This window comes from Dryobates pubescens, chromosome 20, assembly GCF_014839835.1.
Source record: "Dryobates pubescens isolate bDryPub1 chromosome 20, bDryPub1.pri, whole genome shotgun sequence".
NCBI classification, from domain to species: domain Eukaryota; kingdom Metazoa; phylum Chordata; class Aves; order Piciformes; family Picidae; genus Dryobates; species Dryobates pubescens.
In genome coordinates, this window is record NC_071631.1 from 16,120,625 (window position 1) to 16,133,470 (window position 12,846).

The window sequence follows — 12,846 nt, forward strand, 5'->3', positions numbered from 1 at the left end:
GGGAAGGGGGGGGGAAGAGGGGGGGAGGGCGACTTCCTGTTTGAGGTCAGCGCGCGCAGGGGAGGGGGGAGTGCGCGGCGAAGCCTGCCCGCGGTCTCGCGCTGCCTGGCGGGGCTCTTGTCAGTTAGCAACAAAATGGCCGCGGTGGCAGCAGCTCTGCTCCTGAGGACGGCGGCGGCGGCTGCAGCAGCGGCGTCCGTGGCGGTGGCGGTAGCGGCGGCGTCAGCGGCGGCGCGGAGGAGCTGGGGACCGGCCTGGCAGCACTGAGCCTGGCACCGCCTGCCTGCGAGCGGACGAGGCGAGAGCGAGCGGGAGAGACGGGAGAGAGTCGCTGCGGTTCCCCCCCCTCCCCTCAACCCCAGCGAGCCCGGCTGACTGACCGACTGTGCCCGAGGCGCTGCTGCAGCCCCCTGCGGAGACGCTGACGCCTCGGCTCCCGGCTTTCCCTGCTCCCCGCCTCCTCCCGGGGACACGGGCGCCCGGGTTCTTGCACCCCGGCGAGGGGCTCCGCTGCCGCAGCCTCCCGCCGCCCACCCCGCCCGGAGACGCTGTCGGATCCCTCCGGAGGAGACGGAGAGAGCCCACGGGATCTCTCTCCTCCTGCCCCCGGATCCCCTGTGCGAGCGAGGCAGACAGACTGTTGGGTTTCCCCACTCCCCCCTTCGTGTTCCCCCCCCCCCCCTCCGTGAAAGACTTTGCTGGATCCTCCTCCTCGGATCCCCTCCCCGCGCTCGCTCCTTCCTGCGAGAGAGGCTGCTGGATCCTCCTCCCGCCCGAGAGGCTGCTGGATCGCTCCGCCGGGTCCCCGCCAGAGAGACGCAGATCCTCCGCCCCGAGAGACTGACTGCGGCGGATCCTCCGCCCCTCCGCGGACCTCCTGGAGCCAGAGACTCGGCGGGACCCTCCTGCCCGGAGCCCATGTGAGACTCCGCATACCCCCCTGGCTCCGTGGTGGGTTTGGTTTGGTTTTGTTTTGGTTTTGTTTTGTTTTTTTTGGAAAGGGGGGGGATCCATCTTAAAACTCTTTCCTGGGTCCCAGTTCCTCTTTTTAATTTGCACTTTTTAAACAACCCTCAAATGCTCCTCCATGTGGACTGAGAACACATCAAGACACACACACGAGAACTCATCCCGATCAACTCCAAATCCTGGCTTTCGTGGGTTTTGCTGCAACACATAAAAAGCAAACTTGTATTTAAGACACACTCGTGCAAAAATTTAGCTGGGGACTCGAAGGTGTATTTTGTTCCTTGGTCTTTTTTTTTTTTTTAAGTACTATTTTTTTTTTTTCCTCTTCACTGGAAATCAAAAGCTTCTTTTGGAATTGGACCTGCTTTTGCTGCACTTCTCCTCTGGGCTGGATAACACTGAAGCTCTTTGCTTTTCTACTGGGATAGTGTTTTCCTGTTGATCTGTTTGTGTTTTATTTTTCTCCTGTGTGGCAGACCTTTTTTTTTTTTTTTTTCCTCCTTTTTTTTGTTTGGGGGTGGGGTGGGGTGGTAAACAAACCACAACAACAACAAAATTGTGGTGTTTTTTTTTTCCTTTTTTTTTTTGCCGTGTGAGATTTTTTTCGTATTCAGATTCGTGAAATTACGGGTACGCTTATTAAAAACAAACAAACAAACAAAAAAAGGCATTAAAGTAAGAAAGGAACACGTCAGAAAGACCCCTGCTCGGTAGACAAAATACTCACTTGTTTCCTTACAGCAAGACTGAATCGAAAGCTGCCAAAGAGCCCCATAAAGAAAAGACTAAAAGGTAAGAAGGGGTAACAGCCTCTCTTCGTCTGGGCACAGTAGAAGTTAGCAGTGGAAAAGACCAGCTTAGCCAGTGCACACCTCCTCTGCTCACAAGTCTGAAGCCAGATAATTATCTTTTTTTTTTTTTTTAATGCTTATTAGTAAGTGAAGCAATTAACACCCCAAAACATTTCAGAATGCGTTTATTTTTAGCAGGTATCTTCTGCTTTGCACAACTTGCGGGAATACTAATATTTTTTTTCCCCCCTCTTTTAACCTATTAGAACGAATTCAGTCCTTTTCTACCTTACCTTTTCCCGGTTCCAATAGCTGTTGTGCGCAAAATAGCGAACAGAAGTGCCATTTGTGAATAGGTGGTGCCACTTTAAGAGTGATCCTGGCGCAGACGTTACTGTGTGCAGTTGCTTTATAACTTAACACGTGTGAAAATTATTGCGGAGCGTGTTGGGAGTGATCCCAGGCTTGGAAGATAAGTGGTGTGGATATGGTCAGCAAGTGCTGCTCTGCTGGGAGAGAGCCGAGTTTCCAGCTTTGTCCTTCGTGGCTGCTTGCTGTTAAAAGTTAAGGTCTCTAGATAACGTTTATTTCCCCCTGTAACGAGATTATGGGGGTCTACTGCAGTTTTCTCTGGAGTATTCTGAGAGAGGTCTTCCCTGAACCTAAAGTGTCCTCCAGTGGGAGAGAGAACGTTAGAGTTGATGCTTTGGACTGCGACGCTGAAGGGAGAAGAAAATGGGGAGGGTTCAGTTGTTAACCTGAGAAATCTTGAAACACTGGAAGTTGATTAATTGTTTGAATCTTCTTTGTTTGCATCACAAGTTTGTGTCAAAGGTTAATCTTCTTAATATGTAATTAGTTGAAGGTCCAATTATGGGATTTATTGAACTCAATTGGGTTTTTTCCCCCCCTTCTCTTTTTGCATTAAATCCAATACTGCTTGTCTTACTCTGTGGCTACTCTGGTTTTCTGCTACAACTCGAGCGTGTCTGTGGGACGGCGTTATTATAACAGCCAGTTTAAATTTAGAAATGAGCTTCAGTACGTCATCCCCATGGCTGTTGCCTATTCTTCCTCTTGTATGCATATATGTGTATCAGGTGAACTTACCCTAATGGATAGACTGAAATTTGCTCTGGACATTAGGCCAGTTAGGGTAATTAAAAATCCAATAAATCCCGCTGTTAGTGGGTGATGCAGAGCTTTAAATCAGGTGGATGCCGGTGATGCTCTGTAGACCTGAGGACAATGCCAGTCCAGGAGAACATCTGCACTGCTGTTGGATCTTGCTTCGGGAGAAAGCAATGTCTCTCAAATGTTCTCCCTAATCACATCTGGTAGCTGGGGTTTTTGGGTTCGCCTTCGGCTGGGGATTAAATACAGTTTCCTATCGGATATTGCTTTCTCTTGTTTTTTTTAGATATCGTTTCAGGAAAGTAGTGGAAAGATACACATTGATTCTGACTGCTGCTCCCCTCTGCTTACCAAGGAAGTAGTAGATGACTTGCAGTGGGTGCAACCTGTGCTGAGCAGATGGGCATAGTTCTCTGTAATTGCGGTTCCTCGAATAGATATCTGTCTGGTTGCTCCAGTGGGTTATTTCTGAGCTCAAAATGGTGTGTGGAGGAACCTGTCCCCAGACGCGCTGCACTGTTGTTTCTGCCCTGGCTCCTGGGATTATTTCCAGAACGTCAGAGCATCAGTGTCAGACTTGTATACCACTGCTGTACCCCGTGGGAGGCTTGCTCTTTAATTTGTAGGATTGATGTTGCTTTTTGGGGTGAGATTACATAGGCTGTTATGCACGGGTAACCTTGCTGCTCCTGAGTCTGTGACTGCTGAGACTACGAAGAAAGCTGCAGCAAGTCAGATTAATTTGAACTTTTTTTTTTCAGTGAACATGATTGTTTAAAGGCACTTAGCAGTAGTGTAATAATGCCTTATGTCACTTTGTCCTTATCTTCAGAGGAGATGTCTTTATCTTCTCCAGCTCGATGTTACCTGACTGGCACAGCTTGTGCAATGAAAAGGTCTCAGCCCTTGACGAGGTGCTGCCATCAGGAAAACCGCTGGAGCCTGGCAGCAGGGCTTGCTTCAGTGATGCATAATAGAGGTTGTGTTTGAGGCAATATGCTGTACTTTTGTCTAAGCATTTTGTTTCTAGTAATGAAGAAGTCAGAGCAGACCAGCCTCTCTTTACTTAGAGCTCCTCTGGATTGCAATCTAAAATACTTAGCATTTATCAATGTTTCCGTTCTCTGTATGTGTGGGTTCTCATAGTGACAAATTGAAGTGTCGGTATGCATGGGTCTGAAAGCTGACTGCAACCGGGTGGTGTGTTCTATACTGGTTCACGTGTGCTCGCACATCTATTACAGGACATGGATTACTTTGTGGTTGGGCTGTCATTGATGCAGGGTGCTAGTCCCGCCTGTTACGAATGTACTTGTGGAGAGCCTGCTTTGGTCTGTGCCCTTTCTGTGTTAGCACAAACCCATTTACTCTGGGATGCTGCCCTTGGGTCCTGATTCGGTGTTGGGAAGCGTTTGGTCAGTTTCACCCTCTTGACCAGGCATCTTTGTATCTTTCAAAACGTGCTTCAGATCTCCTGGGAATGGAATGAGGTTTACCTTTCCCTCGTCTGCGATTGCAGAGCCTGCTGAAGCTTGCTGAGATGAATGAAAAGCCACCTCTCTGGCTTAATTTTGGGGTTTTTTTCCTGGAGTTTCTCTTTCCCGTTAAAGTAACATGCTAAGGTTTAGATGACTTTGGTGATTTTTACTGATATTTAAGGGAAGGAAGATAATTTTATCTTTTTTTTTTTTTTTTTTGAAGCAGCTTTTTAAGACTTGGAAAAACAATAGGATGAAAAACCCCTTAATATGAAAAATGACATAATTGGGCATGAGTACTTTGAACCTGAAGAGCCTTTGGCACTCTCAAAGGTTCCATACATTTCTAAGCTGGAGTGACAATAAACCTGGGTAAAGTTAAAGGTTTTGTCAAGCAGGGGCTGTAATCTCTTTGTGTCTTGAAGCAAACTGTTGCTGAGTGGTAAACGTATAGAAAGTATCACTTTAAATTAGCCTAGAAATAAACTCTCATATTGCTGTGGTGTTTTGTCTCCCCCCCCCCCCCCCAATTCTTTTCACTCGGAAAGGCCAGATGATTTTAGTCCTGTAAGGGATTTAGTGCCTGCTGTTAACTCAACATGACCTGTACTTTTACAGTCTATTCAGACACCTTTTCTCTTCCCTCTTCAGTTTGTTATTCAAAGCCCAAGCCTTTACTTTCAGTTTTAGCTGTTAAGACTTAACTAAAACTGGTGTATGTGGGAAGGGGTAAGATGTTAACTTAGCAGCTGGCCTTGCCGAGATAAACATGCGCTTTTCCAAATGCTGTCATCTGGCCCCTTTCCAAAACAAGCTGGAGGAGGAGGTCAGGGGTGGAGCCATCCTTCGCCTCAATAAAAAGAAGCTTTCATTTGGAAAGAATTGCTAGATGTTATTGACTACCAGACCCGCGGATTTAAAACTAAAAGGGCCAAACCTTTCCTAAATAATGAAAATAGTCTCTGCTGATGACTTCTGTCCTGTCACTGTGCTGCTGCTCTGGAGGTGCAGCAGCTTAAATGTGGAATTTGTGTTGCTGCTTTTTCCCTCCCCCCAAATTAGTTCTTTATGCGGGACTTTGAATGTGAGAACTGATGAAAAAATTACCGTCTTTGGTTACAGCAGAGATGTGCAACACAAAAGTGCTATTGTTTTAATTGTTTAAAATTCAGATTACAAGATAATGGTAATACCATTAGAAGGTTTCCCTTTGGCCTAGAAGCTGCAGGTAGGAGCCCGTCGATCCCTTACTATTAAAGATGAATGATAAGGAAACCTCTTAAATGCCTGTGACGCTGCAGTCTAGCTAATTTAGGATCAGCTGATGCCTTCCAGTGATAATGGCTTGAGGTTTTCAGCTGTATTATGAAGATATCAGCCAAGGCAGATAGTATTTAGGAGAGAAGTATACTTTATTGAATGGGGAGATGATCTAGAAGTGACAGTAAATCGCATTACTAAATGATCTATGTGCTCTACACAGTCTCTTCACTGGTAAATGCTAGTGGTAAAATGAAAGATGGTTATTTGTAATGTAGGAAAGTAGAGGAATCCAAGTATTATTTGATCTTCCTTTAGGAATCTGAGTTATTTGTGGAAATCGTCTACCAAAAGCATGGCTTAGGTTTATATCTTTCTTACTAAGTGTGGATGTACTTACACTTATTTTATAATTACTTAATCATGATGAACTTCACTGTAGATTCCCATAAGCAGATATAACTGTTTTCTGAAACTTTTTGTGCAGCTTCCTTTCTTGTCACTTAACATGTTTTGAAGTCTCCTGCACACGATAAAAACATCTGAGTTTGGTCACAATAATACCATTCTGGCACAGAATACAGTACTCCTTTTAAGGTTCCATCAAAGATTGTATCACTTGCAGACAATCCAGCAGCACTTTAAAAGATGCATCTAATTCTTTTGTCTTTTTATCCTCCACTCAAGACATCTGTCCAATAGCTAGATGTTCTTAAATCTCATCATTCAGGGGTACTAAGAATCAAAATCTGAGCTACTTCTAGTCTTAGCCCTGGATGTGAATCAGCAGCACTGTAATTTTTCAGTCTTGAGGTTTTGAGTGTAGTTGTAATTCAAGCTCCTCAAGTATTAGGAGCTCTGGTGGTAGTGAGGTCTGCTTTCTGGAGCTCTTCCCTGTGGGTTTACAGCCAAGGATGGCTTGAGAGTGAGAACAGTTATCTGTGCTGCTGCAGTGATGTTTTATGGCTGGATGCCCAGATTGTCTAGCTTTGCACACAGCTTTATAGTTTGCCTTTGAGGGCTGTGGAGGTGGAAGTCATTTGTAATAAACAGCTATCTGCAGCTTGCTTCTTCTGTGTTTTGAAATGCACATCCATTTAAAAACCAGCAAACTAGGTGCCCGTTTGCTTAGATTTCCATCAGGAATTTCTGTGTTTTAGAAGCTTGCTCATGAGAAACGTTAACAATTGCTTATTGCTTTGTATTAAAAATAGCTAATTTATCCCTTGGCAGTTTGGGCTTTTTTAGCAGTAAGCTTGGAATTGCTAGAGAATGAGTTTTGGTGGGGTTTTTGTGGGTTGTTTTTTGGGTTTGTTTTTTTAATTTGAGAGAGAAATTGACTTGTCAAATCGATTGGCAGCCTTTGTGGTAATTAAGCCCCAGAGAAAAATATGTTTCTAGGTCTCAAAATAGTTATCGTGCAGCTACCAGCTATAGGCTCATTTAGGAAAAGATAACACCCACCCCCCTTCCACCGCAAGGGAAAAACCACCTTGGGCTACAGAGTGTTTTATGGCTGCCCTCGGGTGTTTTTCTGAGGCAAAGCCATTCTTTGTCCCCACCCCCAGCTTCTTGCTAATGGGGTCTGTGCATATTTTCCCGTGACGACTTTCTGAAGGGACACTCAAGAACCATCTCCTAGAGTGGCATATCTGTTTTTTCTTAGATGTGCTGTTTCCCTTTCTATTCCCTGTTTCCCTTCCTGTGCTCTCTCTGTATGCTGTCTGCTTGCAGTGTCGAGTTTTTGCCTGGTGCTGCATTTGTAAGACTTCCCAAGGAGAAGAGGAAGAGCCTTGTTTTGTCTGAGGGATACAGAGTGCTCACAGTGGCTGGGATTCCATTCTGGGTGGTCAGTGTGTACACATATTGATTGTTAGTTGAAACTGACTCCTGCCAAGTCTATTTCAAGCTCGGCCAGATATCTGCGTGTCACTCTGCTTTTTGGTCCTACTCCAGTCTCGGGCTCTCAGGTCTTTCAGTTCTTCAGCATTCCAAAATGTTTTCATGGCTGATGCTAACGTCATTGGTGCTGACAACGGAGATGCTTGTTTTTACACGGTAGCCGGTAAACAAAAGAGCATCAGCCCAGTGCTTTAACACAAACCATTCTAGAGAAAAGAAACAGTTCAGCGAGAACGCACAATACAGGAAATCAGCTGTAGAGATGCACAATGTGCTGGCTGCCATTTTACTGCATTTTCTTATGAGGTCATTAGAATAAGGCCACAGAAGGTGGTTTTTGGCATTGCTTGTAGTTTTGCTTTAACTCGGGATATGTTCACAGTAGCCTTGAAGATATTTCATACAAAATGTGAAGTTTGAAACTTTGCTAGCACTGTAAACACAGCCTAATGGTGTGTGTGTGTGTAAATCCAGTAAGACACTTACCCAAGCCAGCCTGGGGTAGGGTTCTTCATTATCCCTCTGCCGACAGTGTGCTGTCTATCTGTAGGTCTCAATTTTCCTCTTCTCTCAGTGTTTTCAATCAATTGCACAACCTTGCTTAATGTAGGAGAGTTGCTTCCAGTGTTTGTGTTTGGATTTTTTCCACATTTTCAGCTTTGAAATGGATGCTCCACTTGGAAGCTCGTCCCTTACTCCTTGGCTGTGTTACATCGCTGCAAATCTCATTGTTCTTGTCTGGTTATGGTGTCATAGCTGTAATGCTGTTAAGTGCACAGTGTTGCACCTCATTCTTTTGTGATGCTGCAAAAAATTCTTGGTTAAAAATAACCTATTGGTGTGACTGCTGATCACATCTGTTCATAACCTGCCTTTTCACTTTCCTTTCTTTTTGCATAACATTAGCCAGTGCAAACCATAAAGAAGTGTATGTTTTACCTTTTTAAGCCTTAAAAAAAGGAATATGGAAAATGCAGCATCTTCTGATAAGGAAGAGCCTGGTGGTAGCAATTTAAATGCTGTTAAAGATCTTCTAGTGTGATCATCATCAAGTAGCTGTCTGATCCAGGCGTGGAACTAAATTTGGTCTGTCACAATAATAGAATTGCTGCTATTGAGGAGGAGAGTCTGCATAAATAGCACTGTTTCAGGTGAAAGATGTTATTATATGGGACTTACTGGAGCTTGGTGAGTGGAGAATTCTTCCTGTTTTTATTCTTCTAATCGAACTTGCAGAAGTCTTGCACTCTTGCAAAAGAGAAGTCCAAATTAAATGAGCCTCATTGGGCACCAGCAGGGCATTATCTGGTGATGTCAGTCTTTGCTACCACACTTGTGTGTGAAGAATTGACTAAAGCAAAGGGTGTGTAAGTGGATGGATGCTTACACGATGAGTTGCTGGGAAAAGCCCCTCAGTGTTAATATTTTCTTGCTTTTCTGAAGGGCCAGTGTTCTTCACAAATGTCTTGGTGAAATATTGCAGTGACAACAAACCCTCATGCTTTTGAAGCCAATAGCTCAGACTGATGGCTGTAATCTCTCTGTTATCTGGATGATACTGTAATGCTCTCGCAGTCCATCTGCATTGACACTGTGATTCCCTCCACCCTCTCCTTCCCTTTTCCTCTATCAGCATCCAGACCAGCAAGAGCTGATCTTTCTGGTGTTCTGTCTGCAGCTGCTGATCAGATAACGTACTTGGAGACGTTTTGGATCTATTTCTGAGAATACATGCTCCCCGTGGCGTTTCATGGAGTAACTGAAGGCATGAAATAGTTATTAGCGAGATCATAATTGACCATAAATTGATTTCCAAAGTGGTGTTTACCGCAACTGGTTTTCCTGTCTCTAGAAGATCTTTTATGGCTGTTGCCTTTCTCCCTCTCTCCCCCTACCCTGTCTCTCCTCCCCCCATGGAGCCGCTATTCATTTGCTAAGTTGAATAATGGATGATGGCCCATTCTGATGGTGGCTCTGATATTCTACTTTGTTATTGGCTGGAATTGGCATCCAGATGCTTTTACTAAGAAAAGTGAAGTGGGGGGAACTGAGAGCTTTGAAACTTGATTAACTTAATGGAAGTGAGAATCACCTTTTCAACAGAGTGGAATTAATCTTTTAAACTCTGGTGGATTTGTTGAGGGAAAGGTGCTGCCTTGGACCTGTTTCCTTAATTGTGGACAACAGAATAAGCCTTCTAAAATTTGTGGAGTCAGTTCCCAGCCTGAAGACAGGTCCAGAGTAACAAAGGTTTCTTATTTATGCTTCTGCCTTAATTTGCAGCATTGCAGCTGAGGATGCAGTGGAACAAACACTAAATTGCTTCAAAGTGTACTATCTTGAAGTGTAACGAAATGATCATGGTGGACAGTGTTTTGATTTGGGTTGGGGTTTTTTTTGTAGTTAAACACTAAGAATTTATGCAAAGTACACAAAACAAGCAGATTTTTATCATTTGTGTTTAAACTTACACATTTGTAGTGCACAACTTTTAGTACAGTTTATTAGTCTACAGTGTGTTTTGTCTTCCTTGACTCGGATCAAATTTGGTGTTAACCTCCTGCAGAGAATTCCAGGACCCCTGACATTTTATTGTGACTCTTGATTAGCTCACCAGGGTTCCTGCTAAGAATTCTTCTTTCATTCATTTGATAATTTGAATTCCCTATTCACAGTGCCTTTAAATAGAATGGTATTTGGAAAACTTGAAGACAACAACTTGAATGTTCAATGAGCTCACACAGCAAATTTAAAAATGCAGGAGGAGGAAATGGTGGGTTTGTGCCTTCTGAAATCTTAAAAAAACCCCAAACATCTAACAAAAACTTTAATCTCCATCTTCTTATATTCCCTTTACGTGATTTTACATTCTAGTTTCTACAACGAGGAGTTCTGTTGTTTGTTTTCCCTTTCTCATCTTATCTTGCCTTGCTCTGTCAGGAGCCGTGCATTCAGCCTAACCTCAGCCTGTATCTGGGAGCCAGTACAATAAAGGTGGTACATGCCTATGGGATGGAACTTCGGCTTTCAAGGCAGCATGTGTGGAGAGCATCTTCTTCTTTACACACACCATGCTTCAACCTAGCTTGTGTGCACCTCAGAGATGCCCTACACCATGCATACACTGGTGCTGTGTGTCCCTGTACCATTGCTGGTGATGCTGGCAGGGCCTGTCCTGAGCTCTACAGTGTGAGGGATAGTGCTGGAATTGTTTGTAATAATTCTAGGTCCTGAGATACATCCTCCCTGTGAGGTTACTGTCCTTTTACTCCCTCATTCAGGTCCCTCCCCATGAGCCTCCTGGAACTGGGGGTGCAGCAGTGTCCTGCATCTCTGCACTTTGTGTGTTCTGGGGTGCCACCTGGATGTCTCAGTAGTGAGATGGCAGAGGTCCACTGTCTCTGCAGGATGCATCTTCCTAGAGAGTGGTGTCTGCAGGCTCCTGCTATGTATCTTTGAATTTGAATATCATAGGAGAACTCAGACTGGAAGACACCTCAGGAGGTCATCTCAGATAGGCACGTCTGTGCTTCAGTCAAGTGACCGGTACATGTCTAGTAACATGTTTACTGCTGCTCACCATGCTGCTGGCATGTGTTGGTGCTACTCTTAGCCTTGCCTGCAGATAGGAGCAAAGGAAGCACATAGGTGTTTTTACAGTGTGCCTGTGGCAGGAACTCTGCTAAAGGAGAGGTATCTTTTCCAGACCTCACCTTCCTGGGCCATTTAAATCACACCTGAACCTCTCAGGAACATCCCAGTGGATGCATGTGGCTCTGGCTGCTGTGAGCTGGTTCTTTTGACAATGTGTTGTCACCACCTTTTTCCCAGAATAAGCATCAGAACAGCATCATGAGCATACTTCTCTTCAGCATAACTTCTATTGCCTACTCTTTGACCCTGTAAGTGCTATTGTCTAGCTTGAGCTGTGTGAGAGCATCAGCCAGGTCTTCAACTTCTGCAATAAGTGAGTCAGATGTGCTTTTTCCTGCTGATAGAAGTGATTTGGCTCAGAAACAGTTGAGTGCTGGCATGGTCACTGATGGCACGGGGACTAGAGGTGATGGAAATCCTGCTGGCAAAATGCTCCATCATTGTAGTTATGCAGACTTGCTTTTAATTTTTTTAAGAAAGAAGCATAAAGGTTTAGTTGTGCTTGCTGGAGGGGTGTGAGGGTGTGCTGCACAGAAGCAGTGTTCCTGGTCATCTGTCCTGCAGCACACACAGTCCCTTCTGACCTGTACTGTTGGACAGGTGACTTGACTCCTCCAGTCACCATTCCTGGGAGTGTCAGTGCTTGAAAAGAGCCTGAGGCTGTGCTGTGACAAAACATCCTGTGGAGCTGTTGCTTCTGTTCCTATTTCCTGGCCTCCTGCTTCTCAGTATCCCTGTGCAGCTGCCCCAGGAAGCAGTGCTCCTCTGCCATGTTCTTCAAGTCCAGCTAAATCATTTGAGCCAGAAACTTGTCCATAACTGGCTTCTGTTTCTGATACCGAGTGGGACAGTTTGTCAGCGTGGGGCTTTCCCTCTGCAGGCACAGGGCTCTTCTAAGTATTTTGAGAAACCAAAACAGCAGACATAGTATCTGGGGAGAGACAAGCAAGCCACACTCTTGCTGAGCTACTGGATTCCAGAGTTGTTCTCTTTTGCATATTATGTCTCAGGAATCGTAAGGAAGAGCTCTGGACCAGATGCTGCATCAACTGCTGGTAAATATCAAGCTGTGAAAGTAAATCTAGTTACCTGCACTGTTCAGTCTATAGCTTACTTTTCCAAGAGAGGAGTAGGTCTGTGTTTGCTGGGGGAGGTGAGATGTTGTTCATAGCATCTTTCTTGCTCTTTCTAGCCTGCTTTGAGTAGTGAATGTAATGCAAAGAGGATTTTTGGGTAGTAGTTGTTTGGGTTTTTTTGTCTTGGTTCCTGCACAGCCTGAGTGGTGCACATGATGGGAGAGATGAACTGTGCTGGGGTGTTGTCAGCAGGCTGAGGGAGCAAATAGTGGTGTAATTTGTGCCTGAAATGCATGCAAGTACAGTGTTCTAGCTCATGCTAAGACTTCCCTTTTAACTACTGACATTCCCCCAGGATGGAGCACTGTCTTCCTTGACAGAAGAGGTGTTGAACTGGTGTGTCAGCAGCTTCACACCCTATAGGATCATCTACATGAGTGTGTTCATTTGGATTGAGAATTCCGTGTTTGAGTAAGCCTTCTGATTGTCCTCACTTGCTGTGCTTTGACATCATGGAGTGGTCCTGGAGTGCAACAGCTGGATTCCCTTTAAGCAGAACTTCACTGGATGATGTACTCCAAG

The 12,846-nt window shown here is 44.9% G+C and overlaps 1 protein-coding gene across 9 annotated transcripts in view; it reads left to right on the plus strand.

The window, feature by feature from the left end:
- The first annotated feature begins 511 nt into the window (after positions 1-511).
- The window catches only part of TNRC6C (trinucleotide repeat containing adaptor 6C), a 103,267-nt gene continuing 90,932 nt past the window's right edge, over positions 512-12,846 (plus strand). For 8 of the 9 annotated variants that reach the window (XM_054170439.1, XM_054170444.1, XM_054170442.1 and 5 more), the window contains exon 1: positions 1,555-1,761. The gene's annotated coding sequence lies outside the window, so the exon portion shown is untranslated. Of the gene's footprint in view, positions 952-1,554; positions 1,762-12,846 lie in introns of those variants that run through there. The other variant, XM_054170440.1, reaches the window with a different exon arrangement.